The sequence below is a fragment of the Bos javanicus genome, chromosome 27 (genome assembly GCF_032452875.1).
Source record: "Bos javanicus breed banteng chromosome 27, ARS-OSU_banteng_1.0, whole genome shotgun sequence".
Classification (NCBI taxonomy): domain Eukaryota; kingdom Metazoa; phylum Chordata; class Mammalia; order Artiodactyla; family Bovidae; genus Bos; species Bos javanicus.
Window position 1 is genome coordinate 43,638,349 of NC_083894.1, and position 20,731 is coordinate 43,659,079.

Genomic DNA, 20,731 nt, shown 5'->3' on the forward strand with positions numbered 1-20,731 from the left:
ACAGAGAATATAATTTATTACAACTCCATATTTGTATGCAACTTTGTAAATTGTATATTCACATACATACATACATGGCCTGGTACCACATGCAACTACTCGCATTTTATATTTGCAAATACTCATTTGAATTCATAAATATTTGTATTTCTGTCACTGAAGTATTTAATGTATATAAATTTTTATCTACAGATAATATTTTCTAGGGAGAAATAAATATGCAGCACACAGTTTCTTGCACTTGGCCTTTAGCTGGAGTTTGAAATTTACACCGTTTACTTTCACTCAATTGCTAACGAATTTAATTTTAAATGCTTGTAAAGAATGCGAGTCCTGTTTTCTCACTTCCCTTATTAAATATGTATTAATACTGTTAATGATTATTAACATTATTAACAGTGATATCATCGTATTTATCACTTCTCAGTTGGAGCCCATGAAGGGCACGTGAACCGTCTAACCAATGCCTTGCCTAGGATTGGTCACTCTTGGTGTGAGGCGTGGACTCTACTTCCATTTAATTCTTTTGACCTAGATTAGTGAGTGGAACTACACACTTTAATCCTGGATAGTAGATATGATCTCTGTGGATATACTCGTTCTTGATTAGCAGCCCGTTTTTTTACCTTGCATTAGTGGGCTGCCGTCTATGGGGTCCCACAGAGTCGGACACGACTGAAGCGACTTAGCAGCAGCAGCAGCAGCAGCAGCAGCAGCAGCAGAGCAGACTCTGGGTGACCCTGAAGCAATAGGCACCCTTTCCTTTGTCTCTGGCATCACGCACTTAGCCTCTGTCATCCGCATCCCTGGCCTGGAGACTCACGCCTCATATCTGGCAGTAGAGCAGACCTCTGAGCCCCTGGTTCTTGGGTTGCTCACTGTCTGTTTCAGTCTCCCCACCTTTACTGACAGTAACATCCCACACATTAGACCCTTTTTTTTTTTCTTTTTTCACTTATATAGACGTTTATCATAGACTTCATTTTCTCCAAGGTCTACTATCATCATAAGTTAGCTATGTCCATCAATTAATTTGAACCAAAGTGTTAATACAATAAGTCCCCTACCTAAGAAACTCCAAGTTGAAAACTTTCAAAGACGTGAAAACGTGTCACGTGTGCAGCCATGTAAGTGTGTTCACACGTCTGGTGTGTTCACACGTCTGGTGTACATTGCCACGTGCGTGCATCCTCTGTGAGCTGGCGGTGCTTCTGTGCACTTTACCTATGGCACTGTATGTAGTACAGCAGTGTTCTTTATTTCAAGCCCAGGGTGTCCAGAAGCAAGTGTAAAAGCCGCAGTGATGTAGCTACTACTGTATTTTTCAAGGTACTGTACTGTAAGATGAGAAGTGTTATCTTTTTTGTTGTATTTGTTTTCATATATGGTTTGCCTTGCATTTTGGAAAGTATTATGAATCCATCATGGCGCTACAAATGCCATTGTGTTAGTTGGGCACCTAGGCTAACTTTGTGGGACTTATGAACAATTTGGACTTAGGAACATGCTCTCAGAATGGAACTCGTTTGTATGTAGGGGACTTTCTGTATTTCAGTCTGAATAGCTGCCTTCCTCACCTTAACCCAAGAGATCAACAACCAGAGAAAATTGACCTGCTGCATATAAAGGAATGCAAGTGAAAGTGATATTTTAAAATGGGGGTCCCCAACCCAGGACGAGGTCACACAGCAGGAGGTGAGTCGCAGGCCAGCGAGTAAGGTGTCCTCTGACTTGCAGCTGCTCCCTGTCACTCACATCCCCTTGGTCTGTGGAAAAGCTGTCTTCCACGAAACCTGTCGCTGGTGCCAAAACAGTTGGGGACTGCTATTCTAAAATACTAGGACCTTCCCTAAAGTCTGTCAAAAGATTGGCTGCTTTCCTCTGTGCTACAGCACTATCACTGATCTCGATGCTGAATTGTAAAGACAGAGGTTTAGAAATAGAAATCACACAGCGATAAACCGATTAGGCAGTAGCAAACAGGCCGCGCTGGAAATGCCAAAAGCCCTGCCCCCACCCCCTTCTTCCTTGCTGAGCGGTGACGGAGGCGCGCCGTCTGTCTAAGTTCAGAGCACCGCGAGGCCTCCTCCAGCCCAGTGTTCCTGGCACTGGACTTGTCACTCTGGCCCTAATGCTCTGCATTCTTACACATGAGACAGAGAGAAATCAATGGGGCTGGCCGAGGCCACACTGTGGCTTAGTGGAAGAAGAGAATGTAATTCCGCACTTCCTGGGCATCTTCTCTCACTGCCGAGGGTGCTGGAGCACTCCATCAGTGACTCATCTCTGGATGCACTCAGAAGGACCTGAACTTGGTAGAAAATTGCTTCTATATGTTTTCCCCAGGGGAAAAGTGACAGTCCAGCCCCTGAGTGAAACAAAGCCTTAACCCAGAATGGAGCCTACGTTTCTTGATATTGCATCAAAGCTGTTGCCCTTTTTTGACAATGGAATTCATATCTCTTGATTCTCTCTGCCTAGCTTTCTCAAAATACCACCTAGGTTCATTGTTCCAAACTGCATCTGCGAAATATCCAACCGTCGTTATAAAGAGTGAAAATAAAGCTAAATCTGAAAGCATAGTGTATTAATAAAGTAAAATATATTCATAGATGATTTATGTAAACTGATAACATTGAAAAATATAGTTTTTTATCAGCAGGAAATAAAGAAATGAGTATTACAATCAGCGAAGTCCTCAGTCACCACTGTCATTCTATTCGTGCTCTGTAACTTGTGCGCTCTATAATGTTTTTCTGCATTATTTCTTCTGGTTCCTGATGGTTAGAGGAATGTGATCAGTCTAACATTATTAATTGCTGAAAAGGTTTCTTATGGCTATCTATTAATTATTTTAATTTCCCAGACAATACAATTCAGAAATCATTCTTATAACTCTGGAGAAGGCAATGGCACCCACTCCAGTACTCTTGCCTGGAAAATCCCATGGACGGAGGAGCCTGGTGGGCTGAAGTCCAGGGGTCGCTAAGAGTCGGACAGGACTGAGCGACTTCACTTTCACTTTTCACTTTCATGCATTGGAGAAGGAAATGGCAACCCACTCCAGTGTTCTTGCCTGGAGAATCCCAGGGACAGAGGAGCCTGGTGGGCTGCCGTCTATGGGGTCGCACAGAATCGGACATGACTGAAGTGATTTAGCAGCAGCACCAGCTTCTTATAACTTATGCAAAAAGAGAGACTTCATTTTGTAGCTGAAGCTAATCCGATGCATGGGTAATAAATAATACCCTATGAAGTGACTTAGCAGCAGCAGCAGCAAACCCTACTCACCCTTGTTCTTGCTTTCTTGTTGTTAGTCACTTAGTCGTGTCTAACTCTGTGCGACCCCATGGATGGTAGCCCACCAGGCTCCTCTGTACATGGAATTCTCCAGACAATACTGGAGTGGGTAGCCATTCCCTTCTCCAAGGGACCTTTTCAACCTAGGCAGGGATTGAACTCAGGTCTCCCACATTATAGGCAGATTCTTAACTGTCTGAGTCACCAGGGAAAACCTAATAATACCCTATTATTATGGTGTAATAAATAATATGCTTCCCAGTGGCACAGTGGTAATCCGCCTACAATGCAGGAGGCATGGCAGGAGCTGTGGGTTCAATCCCTGGGTGGAGAAGTTCCCCTGGAGAAGGAAATGGCAACCCACCCCAGTATTCTTGCCTGGAGAATTCCATGGACAGAGGAGCCTGGTGGGCTGCAGTCCATGGGGTCGCAAAAGAGTTGGTCGTGACCGAGTGATGAGCACGCTTGCAAATAAGGCAGAAGGTCCTCACACACAGCCCGCCCAGGTCCTCTCTGACGGGCCGGGCTGAGCCTGGAACGTGCGGGCGTTCATTCCCTGCAGCTGCACCCTGGACCAGGTCTCAGTTTCCTCGTCTGTCAAGTGGGAACAATGATCGCCCCTACCTCACACAAGTGTGTGCAAGACATAATGTGCTGAGTGCTGGGTTTGTTATTTGGAAAACTTGGTTCCTTTTGATGATTAGTTCCCTAATAAGCCAATGCTTTTACCAGTGGTTTTCAACTCAGATAGCAAGGGAGACTAGCTCATGGAGTATTTTGTAGCTGCAAAGACCTGGATCTTATTCCAGTACTATTAAATTAGGATTTCTTGGAACAAAATATGAGGATCTTTAATTTTCATAGAATTCCAGGGGTAGTTTATCCTGTAAAGAACGACTAAGCATATGATAGAGACACTGTTTCATTTGCTAAAATTTATTTGATTATTAGACTGCAAGGATATCAAACCAGTCAATCCTAAAAGAAATCAATGCTGAATATTCATTGGAATGGCTGAAGCTGAAGCTCCAATACTTTGGCCACCTGATGCAAAGAGCCAACTCATTAGAAAAGGCCCTGATGCTGGCAAAGATTGAAGGCAGGAGGAGAAGGGGATACAGAGGATGAGATGGTTGGATGGCATCACTGACTCAATGGACACGAGTTTGAGTAAGCTCTGGGAGATGGTGAAGGACAGGGAGGCCTGGCGTGCTGCAGTCCATGGGGTTGCAAAGAGTTGGACATGAGTGAGCAACTGACCAACAAATTTGATTATGTACAGTAACACAGACATTATTGATGATTACTTGAAGCAAAATAATAGCAACAGATTCATGTTGTTAGATTCAGTTCTCATGTTTAGAACTGAAATAACTACTAGTCTCTGAGGAAACAAAAGAAGCAATACATAGTAATCACTGAGTTTCATCATCTTATACGTGCTAAAATGCACTGTTTGGTCCTTGTATTCACAACAGAAAGAGTGTCGTTCTAATGATGCTGTTTCATGATTCTGATGTACAGAAGATCCTAATTTCTTCTGTCCACCTTCCCCTAGCCCTGCCAGATGCAAATGAATGAATGAATGAGCATTTTCTAAGAGTAGATAGTAAAACTGAATACCTACCCTAGTTAGCAAATCTCTTTATAAAGAGGATTTCATTTCTTTTTACTGTGCAGAATTCAGTGTTAACCAGGTCAGCAACTGTAATTTTCTGGATCCCTTTGATTCTCTGATCATACTAGGTTGGTATACAGGTGTCATGGCAAGTATCAGCAGACATTAGTAGGACATGGGCCATCCTTCAGAACTCTCTTTCAGGTACCGCAGCCCTCACTGGGTTCCCTGGAGAAAGTCTTTTAGTTAATGCACTCAAGTTCATAGACCCTCTGCCTTTGATTTCAGACTTTATACTTTCGGGCAGTGTGGTTTGTGGCACAGAATATGATTCATACTTGCTAGAGGGTACAGTTTATCTCCCGTAACAATTCTTTATTTTCTAGTGCTTTTGATTGGAACCATTTTTCTTTCTAGTGTGGGCAAAAAGAGACTAACAACTTTGGGATCATTTTTATGCCGCTGTTTCATGTTGTAGATTTTATGTAGCATGCCCTAGAAATTCATAATTCTAAAAAATGAAGCAAGGGAAACACCACTAAGAAATGCACATCCCAACAGGAACCGCCTGCCAAACTCAGGGGGTTGTAAAGTACTGAATGAAACATTTACAGTCAGGGAAATAGAAGAAATTGCTGCGTTAAAAAAAAATGAGTCTGAGCATCATAATACTACCTGCAGAAGAACCACATTATTCTTCCCCTAAAGCAGCGCAATGACAAGAATCAACAAAGTAGATTATAGTGAACAAGTAATAAAACATCTTCTTTTCTCAAGCGGTCTTCGATGGCAGGAGGCACACTTGGTGAATTTTAGTGCCCGTGAAAGCCGAGAGTGATAACCCACCACAGAGGATGCTGTATGTAGGGAGAGGGACCGTTTCTGCCGTGCAGTCACCGGAATCCATCCTGGTAGTGATGGCAATTGCCTTGGCAGAAATGCACTTTCCATAAGAGCCGGACAAGTTGGTTTCCAACTTGAAAAATTTATGGGTACCTTTCAGACGAGAAAAAGAAAGACTCTCACAGGCTTCCACCCCTCCCCAAGGTAGGCAGATTATTTTTATAGTGTGATTTTTATATATCACATATTCTTATATTTTTACATATTTATATATATATATATATATATCTTATTCTCATATATATCTTAATATATAATTATTAATGAAGAACACATTCCTAATGCTGCTAGATTTTATATAATTAAAGTAAAAATGGATTTACTGTTACACTCAAATAAAATTTGAAAGCCATACAATTCACGTTAATCATGCTCCTTTAATAGGATGGATGTTAGTGGTTTCTCAAAACAAGATTACCCCTTCCAGTGTGAAATTACCCCTCACAACTGCTCTAGGTCACAGCTTGCTGTTCTGACACGAACCACACAAGGGTGCAATCCTGTTCTTGGTTCCTGGCTGGACTGCCATGAGATTTTTATCTCATCAGTGGTGTTGCTTGATCTTACACAGTACCAGCATGACCATAGGCACTGACCCCAACGTGGGCGCTGAAGTTGCAGAACAGCATCAGTTTTAACTTTCTGGGTCACTCAGATGATTCAAAATGCTGTGTTGGTCTCCCAGATCATCAAAATGAAAAAGTAAATTGTTGAAGAGAGTGTCTCCGTACCCTGAGATCACGTCCTCAGACTCACTTTGGGAAACAAAGAAGTGAACTGAAAACGCAAGCTGTGAAAATCTCCGAGTCGTCGACATCTCCTCTAGGGCAGCCTTGAGGGGTATGTGGGAAGCATGTGTATTCTGTAACAATGTGATTTAATTCTTACTTTCCCCAAAATACTTATTGAACATTTACTGTCCTATGCCAGGCAAAAGGGTAGACACTGGTGAGTTAATGATACTTTAGATGGGGCCCTTGTCCTCAGAAATCTCAGAGTTTATCAGGACGGACAAAAAAATATTTTGAAAAATGACCCCAGTGCGATTCATCAGTCCCATTAAAATGACCCCAAAAACATCGCTATGTACAAAGTGCTGTGAGCAAATGTAGAGAAGCACGTGATTGCTTTTTTTGTTTGTTTGTTTGTTTTGTTTTTTAAATCGTAGAACTAGCGGGGGATTGGAGAGCAGTCAAAACACCCTCCTAGTTTAAAGATGAGGTAATCTCGTTTTCCTTTTATCTCAGTTTTCCTTTCATCGGTGTATATTTTTCTCATCTCTGCCTGTAGCTCAATGGCCAATGATACCCAAGAAGTCACCTACTTTCCTGGGAGGTTCTCAGTGTTCGAGAGCCATCCCCCTTTGGTATTAAGATACATTTTAAGTAAACGTGTTGAAGCTCAGTAACGTAGGAGATGAAGAGCTGGCTAAGCACAACCATTAAATAGGGGACTCCGACTCAAACGGCCATGATTTGGCTCCAACTCTTGTATCTGGGCGGACTTGGACACGCGGCTTCGTTCTGTTTTGGTGTCTGCACCTTTCCAATAGGAATAAACATACCTGGACGACATACAGCAACTAGAAGGAAGAATTGCAGTTGTAAATGTGGAGCCCTTAGCCTAGTATCTGGCAAATACCAGGTGCTTCAGGAAACGGTGGTGAGGAATCTGCCTGCCAATGCAGGAGACACAGGGGATGAGGGTCTGTCCCTCCACTGGGAAGATCCCCTGGAGCAGGAGAGGCAACCCACCCCAGCATTCTTGCTGGGAAACCCCACGGGTAGAGGAGCCTGGTGGGCTACAATCCATGGGGTCACAAAAGAATTGGACATGCCTGAGCGACTAAACAGCACGAAGTGCTGGCAGCCCTCAGCAGATGAAGGTGCCCCCGGGCAAGAATGCAGACCTGGTCGTCTTGACCACCCACCCTGGGATGTTTTGAGTTCCAAAGGAGAACTTAACGGTGGGTGATGCTTTTCTTTCATAGCAGGACTACACCTTCCCATATAAACACTTTGTAAATTTTATTCTATTTAGGGGAAAAAACTGACATCATACATTAAAAATAGGATACTAAATCCCGTGAAACTTGATTTCTATAGAAGCTCAGCACATCCACTAACTCATTCTGTTCCTTAGAGTAAATCATTTTGCCTCTCTAGGCTTTAGCTCACTCATTTGTAAAATTTAGAGGTCTACAGTCACCAGACGATTTAAAATGTGTCCTTGGGTTCTATCTAAGATTTCCAAGAAATGGGCTTTTTTTTTCTTTTTTGATAATTGATTTCATCTTCTTTTGGAGCCACAATTTATGGGCATAAGGACACTGCTGACTTGGTATTATTTGCCAGAGAATCCTTTCTGTGGTTTGTAGTTGAACTGAAACTTTGCAAAACTTACATATCTGGTTGTTTTTCTTCTTTATTTTACAGAAGCTATAGTTGGAAAAATCAAATGTGTCAGTTTCTATTCTGAGGTTGCCAGTCTTTTCACATTATAAATAGAACTTATAGGAAAATGGTTTTGTGTAGGAGCAGTAAATGTGCTATTTTTCCATCGTTCAGATTAGATTTTAAACCCTGTCTCTGCTGCTTACTACCGGGCTGACAGCGGACATGTTATTTCACCTCTTTGAGGACACTTCACACATAGACTGGTACATGGAGCCTGCTCAGGGAACGGACATGTTTCTACTTTGCTTTTTTTTTTTTTACCAGCATCTTACATCCACACTCTGGAGAAGGCAATGGCACCCCACTCCAGTACTCTTGCCTGGAAAATCCCATGGATGGAGGAGCCTGGTAGGCTGCAGTCCATGGGGTCTCGAAGAGTCAGAGTCTGGCACGACTGAGCGACTTCACTTTCACTTTTCACTTTCATGCATTGGAGAAGGAAATGGCAACCCACTCCAGTGTTCTTGCCTAGAGAATCCCAGGGATGGGGGAACCTGGTGGGCTGCCGTCTATGGGGTCGCCCAGAGTCGGACACGACTGAAGCGACTTAGCAGTACATACACACTCACAGAATCTCTTCATATATCTTATTGTTTTGTGTATTGCTATAAGTTAAGCTTCTTTATTCATTTACCAGCATCTTATATACACACTCACAGAAGTCCAGAGAGATCTCTTCATATATCTTATTGTTTTGTACATTGCTATACATTAAGCCTTTTTTATTCATTTACTTTACTTTTTAACTCCTAAATGTATTTTGAGTACTGCTAAAAGAGACAGCTGTTGTTGTGCAGTCTCTTAGTCGGGTCTGACTCTGTGACCCCATGGATTAAAGCACTCCAGGATTCCCTGTCCATCACCAACTCTCAGAGCTTGCTTAAACCATGTCCACTGAGTCAGTGATGCCATCCAACCATCTCATCTTCTGTCGTCCCCTTCTCCTCCTGCCTTCAATCTTTCCCAGCATCAGGGTCTTTTCTAATGAGTCAGTTCTTCCCATCAGGTGGCCGAAGTATTGGAGTTTCAGTTTCAACATCAGTCCTTCCAATGAATATTCAGGACTGATTTCCTTTAGGATGAACTGGTTGGATCTCCATGCACTTCAAGGGACTCTTAAGAGTCTTCTCCAACACCACAGTTCAAAAACATCAATCAAAAAAGACAGTAGATTATTGATGTTTCTACAAATTTTAGTTCAAATGAAACCTGACTATTCATGAGCAATAGGATTCAACAAAAATCTCATTTTCTCTAAGTTTCTATTAACATCAAGCTAATGCACTTCAGAAACCATAGCATTAACAGCTTTTGGGGTGGCCCATTTATAACAGGCCCCATGAATTGCACTGCAGACTGGAGTGTTTGAATTCAATACAAGGTTGCCTGACTTCACACTTAACATTTTATTTATTCCTAAATCTCTAGTTCAACACTCAGAGTCTTATCATCCCTGAAAATATCTTAAAAACGGACATTTCATATTGGAACTCTTTGATAAAGGGCACTCTCGATTCTTTGACTTAGCATTTTAAGAATTCTACAACCAGACCCCAATCTTTTTATTCTTTTGTAGAATTCATTTATTTATATGTTGGTGGTGCTGGGGCTTTGTCGCTGGGCAGGCGTTTCTCTCGTTGCCGTGTGCCGGCTTCTCATTGCCGTGGCTTCTCTTATTGCAGAACAAGGGCTCCAGGGCGTGGGCTGCAGTTTGTGCAGAGGTTTAATTGCTCTGCAGCATGTGAGATCTTCCCAGATCAGGAATCGAACCCACATTTCCTGCATGGGCGGGCAACTTCTTTGCCACTGAGCCATGCTTATCTAGTCCTTCCACTCATTGTGAGGTAAACACTGGACCTCTGGCCTTTCCGTGGCCCCCTTCAGGGCACACTGGCCTTCACTGGTGTGTGATCCTGGGTGTCCTCCCATCCATCCATCAGTTGGCATCCCGCCTGTGCTTCAAGGTCCGTTACACGTTCAGTGTTTTCCATGGAGCCCAGGATCCCCGCTCACCTTGCCATCTGCTCTGTGGGCACGCCTGAAAGATGATGCCATGTCTGCTCTGTTAGGCTCATCACTGAAACTGTTTTGTCGGTCTTTTTAAACACTTGTCCTCTACTCATACTTTTCCTATAAATCCCACTCTCTGGAAAAAATCCACTCATTGCAAGGGAGTAAGAGCATGGGACCTGCCTCTCAAAGGCAGGGCCACCAGAGACTTGTGGACCTACATGTGAAACTCCACGGATCTCAGCGTCAGTTTTTTCTTCTTCCAGGTCTCCCTCCTGTTCTGTGTTCTAGACAGGGGATCTAGAAAATTCCCTTCATGGTGAAGAGATCGTGCCGCACAGGATGTCTTTTTTTTTTTTAATTAAGTATTTTTATTTTATATTGAAGTATAGTTGAGTAACAGTAACCGTGTTACAGTCACTGTGGTACAGTTGGGGAGTACAGCAAACTGACTCGGTTATACGTATCCACGTACCTATTCTTTTCCATTATTTTCCCATTTAAGTGATGACAGGATGTCCTTTCAGTTTTGCTTTAGGCAAAAAGCCTGTGGCTTTAATCTGAAGGGGGCAGGATACTAAGGAGAAACAAAATTCCTCGTCGGCATTTTTGAGTAGTTAAATTCATCATCTGTGTAGTTAGCACTGGTCAGCATTATTCTCTGATGGGAAGAGTGTTTTTTTGTTGTTATTGTTGTTGTTATTGTTTTTAAGAATCCTGTAGGTCTCTCTCTCTCTTTTTTTCCCCCATCAGATTTTGGTTATAATTGATCAGTTTTTGTTTTTCTATTTTTCTAAGAAATCCTATGATAATTCAAGAAGCCCATGTTTCTTCCATCATAAGTCTCAAACATCCCTCAAATGTGTATTTTTTGGCTCTATATTAATTACCAGTTCTCAATTGATTCCTCCTTGAGGGATGGTTGAATTTCTGCATAAATCTTCTACCATCCACTCTATTTCCAGTTCTCCACTTTCAAAACCAACTTCAAACTTTCAGCTTTTATTATTAAAGTCATATTCTTTAATCACATAGGGAAGCAGCCTCAAAATGAATTCCACACAAAAAGTCCAATGTGGCATTAGTAGATATAATATGGTGAATACCAGCTCTATGACTCAAGAATTTTGAAATACAGTATGCAATATTTGTTAAATCAACAACTGCCTATTTCCTAATTAGTTTTTAAAATTTATTTATACTGAATTAATTTTTTGAATAGTAAAGATGTTTAATAATGCCAAGTAATAGAATCTTTTTTTCTTTCCATACCAAATAAAATGAAGAATAGTTTTTTTTGCGTGTGTAATTTGTTTGTTTTAAAATTTTTGGCCACACCACATGGCAAGTGGGATTTCAGTGCACTGACCAGAGGTTCAGCCGGTGCCCCTTCAGCGGAAGTCTGGAGTCTTAACCGCTGCACCACCAGGGAAACTCCAACAGTTTTGTTTTTTAAAACAGTTATTCAGCAATAGCAACAAAACTAAAATAAAGATATTACATTTTGTGCCATAGCTTTTCATATGCTGCACTCTGAAAAAGTCAGAGAGAGTAGAAAATGCTGTGTATTAGAGCAGCATTTCTAAAGGGAGGAATTTTATCCCAGGCTCACAGCATCCTGAATTCCATACTAGTCAGGAGGCAGATGAATAACTCGAGAGCCTCACCCCACAGAAGTGGGATATACTACAGAGTATACTTGCCAGAATCAAACTACGTAGAAAATATTTAAGAAAATTCTCAAAGAAAAGCTCAGTACCCATGCCATCTGATGGAAGAGGAAAAAAAAAAAAAAATGATGGCATGCAAAAAATCCCTTGAATAAAGATCCAAATGGATGTGGAGAATTAAGGCATGGAGTGGCCCAGAAAAAATAAAGCAATAATACAAAATCATTTAATTTCAAGGTTGATTTCAAGGTTAAAGACAGACTTTCCAAGCATCTGGAAAGAGATGATGCCTAGGCAGACTTGAAGGTGTGCCTTCAAGAAGAAATGTGTGCGTCAGCCGTGAGGAGTATAGGAGCTGAGAACCTGCAGTTACACTGCCTTCAAGATCTGCCACAGCGTTTGATCCAAAAGCCCAAATTTTCTGGCGTGGAAACAGAGGCTCCTGAGCCTGTGGAGATGCTTGGTTCTAACCATTTCTCCCCAGCCCAGGACTCCTGGATGGGCGGTTGTAGGACCAGGGCTCCCTGCTGGATGGCTGAGATTTCTGGGAATCTCACCTTATCTGAAGCTCTTCCATCCTTTCCTCAATTTTCACGGGTGTCAGATCTGTGTCTTCGTCTGGAATTTTTCCTTGCCATACTTCTCTTTCTCTCTCATAAGAGTCACCTCCAATAAATGTCTGGCACTTCTAAGTCTGTCTTCTTTTCCTTTTTTTGGAGGATTCATTGATACAGGGCCTTTATATTTTTATTGAGCAAAATTATAATACAGAGACAGTAGTGCAATGTCTACACATTTATGAATTTTTTAAAAATGTAAAGCTTAAGGACAAAATACCTAGCCAAATTATCATTCAAGTGTGAAAACAAGATGCATGCGTATCAAATATTCCACAGCACAAGGAACCATGAGACATTTTTGGAAGAGCAATACGACTTGACAATGCACTACAAACAATCAAAATGTGAAGGAGATAATTGTTTAAAAGGCAATTGTTTAAAAGATAATTGTTTATTGATCAATAGAATCTTTGATGTCATGATTTTATAGTAATCACTTCATATATAAAGGAAAGAGATATATTTAAATACGAAGGAAGTTGGGTAATATAAGAGCAATAAACAGTTTATTTAAAAAAAAACTGTTAACAAAATGCTCTCCTGTGATTCCCAAATACTGTACATCCAGGATTCAAAGATTTCTTCCAGTTTTCTTTATCACTATCTACTGAAATCCCCCATGTCCAAGACAAGAGAAACCCAAGTAAGATGGTAGGTGTTGAGAGAGGGCATCAGAGGGCAGACACACTGAAATCATAATCACAGAAAACTAGTCAATCTAATTACATGGACCACAGCCTTGTCTAACTCAATGAAACTAAGCCATACCCTGTGGGGCCACCCAAGACGGGCGGGTCATGGTGGAGAGGTCTGACAGAATGTGGTCCACTGGAGAAGGGAATGGCAAACCACTTCAGTATTCTTGCCTTGAGAACCCCATGAACAGTATGAAAAGGCAAAATGATAGGATACTGAAAGAGGAACTCCCCATGTTGGTAGGTGCCCAATATGCTACTGGAGATCAGTGGAGAAATAACTCCAGAAAGAATGAAGGGATGGAGCTGAAGCAAAAACAATACAAAAGACTCTGATGCTGGGAGGGATTGGGGGCAGGAGGAGAACGGGACAACAGAGGATGAGATGCCTGGATGGCATCACGGACTCGATGGATGTAAGTTTGAGTGAACTCCGGCAGTTGGTGATGGACAGGGAGGCCTGGCATGCTGCAATTCATGGGGTCGCAAAGAGTTGGACACGACTGAGTGACTGAACTGAACTGAACTGAAATTCTACTTGTTCTTTAGGAGTTAGCATAAATAGAACCTGTTTTAAACCTTTTAAAAAGCAATCTCTACTTAATATTAGATATAATGATACTTGGAGAAAGAGGCAAATAGCAAAGTGCTTTGGCTTCATGCTTCTCTAGCTGGGCAGCAATCAAAAAACAGAGAGTACTACTATGTACTTTAATTCATGTGTTTTATGTGCCTACAGATACAGATTTTCTCTAAGTTTCTAATATTTGGCTTCTACAGAACAAATCCTCTGACAAATGTCCTTAAAAATCTAAAATCGTGGTTTTGCTTCATTATTTTAGGCTAAGAATAAGGACAAACATAGCTAATAGGATTTTGCAAATCCCTTACTTTCTGGAGATTCAACGTTGAGATGCCTTACAGAGTAGTCTTTGTGCTTTTTATCTCTTCTTTCTCCCTGAAGAATACATTTTAATAAACAGAAAACTTCAAGCTAATTGAAAACAAAATAAAAACACAAAAACAGAAATCATGGAGTAGTTAAATCTCTTCCTTTAAAAAATATGTAGATTTTCTTTTTCATGAGCAGATGTCAAGTTGGTAAGTTGGTTTTCACGTGAAAATTTTCTCGCTAAACTGTAAGCATTTTGAATACCAGGATTCTAAGATCATCTACTGAATTCTTGGACCTAGAATAGAATGGACCCTTGATAACTCCCGGGTGACCGTTTACATGAGTGATTGAGCTTCCCCTAAGGTTTAAGAGGCAAAGCCAAAATTGTATTTCTGTTATGTAACATCTGTTATGTTCATTCATATTAATCTTTCCTAAAGAATTGCATATATAAAATATTTGCTCTTAATTTTAAGGAAACTTTCCAAGATTTTGGCTTCACTAAACCCAACATATTCAGTATTTTTATCAATAAAGAGGACCAAATTGTGTCTTCACATTTTTCTTATACTAGGTTTTTTGTAATGCTAAATTTTAATATGTTTAATAATTTTAACTTTACTTAAGCATTAGTAACATTCCAAATAATTATTTAATTACATGTAATTTTCTTTAGATAATTTCAAGAATAGATGAACGATAAGGAACTTAATTATCGTGACAAAGAACTTAAAAACAACTGATTTCCTGGGAGTTTTCGTGCTTTCTTGTTTTCTCTCAGCTAATGCCTCTTATATCATCCTTCAGGAGAAGATGAAAACACACAGAAACCTGAACATCAGAAATTATTAGGTATGACAGGGGACCAGCATGCAGTAAGTAAGCAGAACTGTGGAGAGCGTAGTAAAAACAGGTATACGAATAGGATCACGGGGACTTAGATACAGTAAGTCCCCTACATACGAACCGTGAACTTTCAAGCTGTGAACTTTCAAAGATGTGAGCGTTTACACATCTAGTCGTGTAAGTTGCTCACGTGTCGGGCACATGTTGTGTGTGTGCACTCTCTACAAGTGACTGAGTCGTGTAAGTTAGCTCACGTGTCGGGCACATGTTGTTGTGTGTGTGCACCCTCTACAAGTGACTGAGCTGTGTAAGTTGCTCACGTGTTGAGCACATGTTGTTGCGTGCGTGCACGCGTGCACCCTCTACAGGTGACTGAGCTTTCGTGTGCCTCCCTGTGCAGTCCTGTGTAGAGCGCAGTAGTGCAATAATTTTGTTTCAAGCCCATGATGTCTAGAAGCAAGTGTAAAGGCTGCAGTGATGTAGCTGGTACTGCTAACAAGTGCCAGCTGTTGGACTGTACTACTGCGCATTTCAGGGTAATATACTGTAAGATTAAAAATGTTTTCTGTGTTTTTATGTTTTTTATGTATTATTTGTGCAAAAGGTATTATAAATGTAGCACAGTACAGTATTATAGCTGGTCATTAGTTGGGTGTGCATGCATGTTCAGTCGCGTCTGACTCAGTAACCCCATGGGCTGTAGTCCACCAGGCTCCTCTGTCCGTGAATATTCCAGGCAAGGACACTGCAATGGGTTGCCATTTCCTCCTGTGACTTATGAACAGATTAGGCTCAGGAACATGCTCTTGGAATGGAACTCCTGGCTGTATAGGGGACTTACTGTGGTGCACGATGGATGGAAAAGGATCTAGAAGATTCGCACACACCATAGACTAAGATGCGCACTTCCCTGGGGGGCACGGCCACGACTGTCTGGATGGCAGTCTTCTGAGACTGAGGGACTGCTTTAGGGGGTGCCAGCAGAAGCCAGCCACAGGAGGTGCCCGGCCAATGCTGGTCTGCACTGAGCTAGACTGGCCCTGAGCAGCCGTGTGGTGGCTGGAATCGGACATTGCATCAGTGAGAGAAGCTTCTGGGCTCCTCCTGAAGGAGCATAGCAGGACCCAGAAGAGAAACCCATCCCTCCTCTAGTGCTGGGAAAGCTGAACACTGCGTGAGCTAGCAAAGGAGATATGTTTACAGGGCCCGGCTCCGTTGCAGGGAGAAGGCAATGAATTCTGGATTTGCAACGGTTGCTGGCATTTAGCAATGCCCACAATTAAATATTTTGGTTTTTAGCAACATTAGCCATCGGGTTACAGAAAAGCAAATAACGTTTCCTGGTCCCCACTAGCTCCCTGCTCCTCAGGCTGTGACTTGAGCTGAGGGCTTGTTATTTTTATTCCGTATGTGCTCAAGGGCTCCGAGAAACATCTGTCCTCCACCACAGTCCTTGTAGTCCTCATCACTGCCACGGTGGTCAGGTGCAGCAGCCACTTGGGCTCTCTAGACACTCGCGGCAGTTGGCACTGTGTCACAATCCCCGACAGGTACCGCTTTGATTAACTGTGATGTCACCGCCTGCTCCAGCCTCCTAGAACTCCATGTGCCGTTAGAGGGGAGCTCAGCTCTGGAATCAAGCCCAAGGGTGCCACCAGACTCCTGAAGCCCGTCTTTGAAGATCTAATACCTGGGACCACTCCCAGGGCTGAAAATCACATACTGATTTGAGCAGAAAAGGTATCAGTTAGTAATGATTAATGAGGGCTCTAAAAGTAGAGGAAGAACATGTACAGGGAACATCCCTTTCCCCTCGGGGTGAGTGCAGACAAAGAATCATCAGGAAGGGGAAGGACCCCTTTCCCAGGGCTGAAATCGAGACCTCATTGGAAACACGGTGCCTGAGATGCCCTGGAGAGCGAACGTTCCCGAGGTTGTGAGCCCCTTGGGGGAGTGGGGAGGGGGGCTGGCCCCAGGCCGCTCCTACATGCCCCGGACCTTGCAGGAGCTGCTAGGAGCGGAAGCGGATGTTGTTATCAGCGTCTTGTCCTGCAAGGGCCTCCCCCAGCACACCAGACCCAGACTTCCACTTCCGGGTCCCTTTTGCGCCCTCTGCTGACAAAGCCTAACTTCATGCCAGAGACAAGGAGAGCAGGCCTGGGGATTCAGACGGTAAAGCATCCGCCTGCAATGCAGGAAACCTGGGTTCAGCCCCTGGGAGGACCCTGTGGAGGAGGGCATGGCCACCCACTCCAGTGTTCTCGCCTGGAGAATCCCATGGACAGAGGAGCCTGGCGGGCTACAGTCCATGGGGTCACACAGAGTCAGACACGACTGAGCTACTAACACTTTCACTGACAAATGAGAAATAGTTAATGGATCCATCAGCAGTATTACAGAGTAGGCAATGAAGGGTGGATTTAAAGTAGAAAGATGAAAACTATAGGCTATCACAGAACACTATATGATTATAGGCTATCCTATAGCCATTAGGATTATATTTGTGGAAAACTTTATGGACCAAGTTTGAACACATCCTCTAATATGATATGGAGAATGGAGAAGAGTCAGCCATGTTTTGTTTTGTTTTGTTTTCTTAAATTAGTGAAGAAATCTATGTTAGTATTGAAGCCATAGAGGAGCAATATAGTAGTAATAATAACAGCAATAACTATAATAGAAACAAAAAAGAGAATCTGAGGAAAACTGAGCCTATTTAATGCACTGGTGGTCCACCCAACATGACATTATGACAGATATATACAGAATAAAAGGAAAACATGGATGATTCCAGAACTGATAAATTTGCCTCCAAAGTTACATAAAGGAAGTTTCCATTAATTTATGCAGTGTCATTCTCATGCTACATTTTCATATAACTGTTTTACTCTTTCCCACGTGTCAGAAATAGTAAGAAATATACAAATAAATTGTTTTAATCTTTTAAGAAAATCTATTCAGACGTTCTTTGCTACAATTAAAAGAAAGTTGTTTAGCATGGCTTCTCTTTGAAAGTTGTAAATATAGTGATCTAGAAAATTAACTGATACCACAGTTGTATAAAAAGAATATACATCTTTATAGGTTCTTTTTACTAATCCAGTCTTTCTTATGATCACTACCCACTGCAAAAGTAAAGAATAGTACAATGTAAACTGTAAAATTTCACATTATAATTTATTACAAGATATGGAACAGAGTTCCCTAGTTTTACATTATGACTTTGTGGTTTTATTTATTTTATACATAGTACTATGTATCCCAAACTCCTAATTTATCCTCCCCGCCCCACTTCCTCTTTGGTAACCATAAGTTTGTTTTCTTTGTGAGTCTGTTTTTGTATTGTTTGGTGAGTAAGTTGTTTTTGTCACTTTTTAATATTTCATGTGTAAGTGATATCACGTGATATCTTTTCTGACTCACTTCATCTCTAGGCCCACCTGTGTTGCTGCAGATAGCGTTGTTTCATTCTTTTCACGGCTGAGGAATAGTCCACTACATATATATCTTCTGTATGCACATCTTCTGTATCCCACATCCTCTTTATCCATTCCTCTGAACATTTAGGTTGCTTTCATGCCTTTATTGTGACTTGGAGTGTTATGAATACTGGGGTGCATGTGTCTTTACAAGTAAGAGGTTTTCCCCAGATATATGCCCAGGAGTGGGATTGCCGGATCATATGGTAACTCTATTTTTTTAGTTTTCTGAAGAACCTCCATACTGTTTTCCATAGTGGCTGCACCAATTTACATTCCCACCAACAATGTAGGAAGGTTCCCTTTTCTCCACCACCTCTCCAGCATTTATTATTTGTAGACTTTTTGATAACCAACCCAATACATTATTTCATTATTGCATTCCTGCTGTAAGACCTTTTCAGTCAAATCCATGCTACTGGCAGACTAGCAGGGATGTTGATTAAAGGAAATAGGAGAGACAAGGGCCATTCATATAGTTCAAAAATAGCATTCTTCTTAAAGGTTTTGGTTAATCACTCCTGTACTGTGTTGTTTAGTTTTTCTTGTTTTAAAATTGTCTCACCGTTCTAATATCTTTTCTCATTATCAGTAAATCATTAATTTCTGTTATAACAGAATAAATCATAACAGCACTCTGTTATCTATTTTATCAGATAGGATTAAGTGTGGCCTAAGTGACAAGACTCAAAATTAAAAGTTTTTAAAATTGATGTTATTTCCAACTCATGTGAATAGGAGGACCTCATGCAGGAGGTCCTTGGTTGGTATAATGGCTCAAAAATCACAGGGATTCTCTCTTGTTGAGCCATCATCCTCAACTAAATTCTTCCTCGATGTCCAAGAACAACTCCCTAGCTCCAGCCATCATGTTACCTTTCAGCAAACAGAACAGAAGCCAAGGAAGGAGAAAGCATCCTCCTTGTACTCCTGGAATTCATACACTGAACTTTCTCTTACTTCCTTGGGCCAGACTGTAGACAGGTAGCATGGCTATTTGCAAGGGAGACCAGGTCACATGATCTTTTTAGTTTCTTCTGAGCAGCCATATGTTTAGCTAAAAAGATGAGGGGATTGAAAGAAATGGGTATTGGCAAACATTTAGCAGTCTCTGTCATGTATATATTTTACAGATGGTGGCCATAGCAAGTGAGAAAATAATACATTGTTTAATTTTATTATCTAACTTGAAATACAAAGACATCATTTTCAAGAGAAATCTGTGATATTCAAATAACCATTGTTGTCCAATGAATATCTCACAAGCATATGTTCTGTTGATAAACATCGTCCTAACCCTATGAATGCAAAGAGCTGACTCATTTGAAAAGACCCTGATGCTGCAAAAGATTGAGGGCAGGAGGAGAAGGGGATGACAGAGGGTGAGATGTTGGATGGCATCACTGACTCGATGGACATGGGTTTGGGTGAACTCCGGGGGTTGGTAATGGACAGGGAGGCCTGGCGTGCTGTGGTTAATGGGGTCACAAGGAGTTGGACACGATTGAGTGACTGAACTGAACTGAACACTATTGTTCCAAAACATTGATTTGGCTGGTTACATTAAAAATATGAAAGGAAGTGAAAAAGTAACCATAAAGCAAGTCACCATCTTTGGGAGGACTACTAGGGCAAGAAGCAGACAGTACCTTGACGAGAATGTAAGGTCCTTGTCTTAGCTGTGGTAATACTATATGATGTAATAAGCAAATCTAACAATGTCAATGTATCTGTAGAGTGATAGTTTGTGTTAAAGTAGTGGATGGCAACTTTTCTGCAAAGGGCCAGATAGTAGGGTCTTCTGACCACATAGTCTATGTCACAACTACTCAGCTTTGCTATTTTAGTTTGAAAGCAACCAAAGACAATTCATGCATGTTTATGGTCCAGTAAAGTTTTACTCACTAAGGCAGATAGCTGTCAGGAGTTGGCCCTGACTTAATGTGGGTGTTTCCAGCCAACAAGAAGCTAAGACACTCAGCCTTCTAGATCATCAGTCCGCCAGGAGCACACAGGCTGGCTCTGTGCCTAGGGGCAAGAGAAACTGGTCTGGTGAATGGCTAGCTCATCTCTGCCTCAGTCATTACTATAATAATTCTTAACTTTTATGTTATTTCACAGTTTTAAAAGCACGTGTACGTCTCTATATATTTCACTATAAAGCTGTGAATTATGTAATTTGGATATTAGATCAGTAGTTTTTAGGAGGTGGGAGGCTAAGTACCTTGATCAAAGGAAT

At 41.6% G+C, this 20,731-nt stretch overlaps 1 protein-coding gene across 1 annotated transcript in view; it reads left to right on the forward strand.

The window, feature by feature from the left end:
* ZNF385D (zinc finger protein 385D) overlaps positions 1 to 20,731 on the forward strand; it is a 992,080-nt gene that overhangs the window by 276,234 nt on the left and 695,115 nt on the right.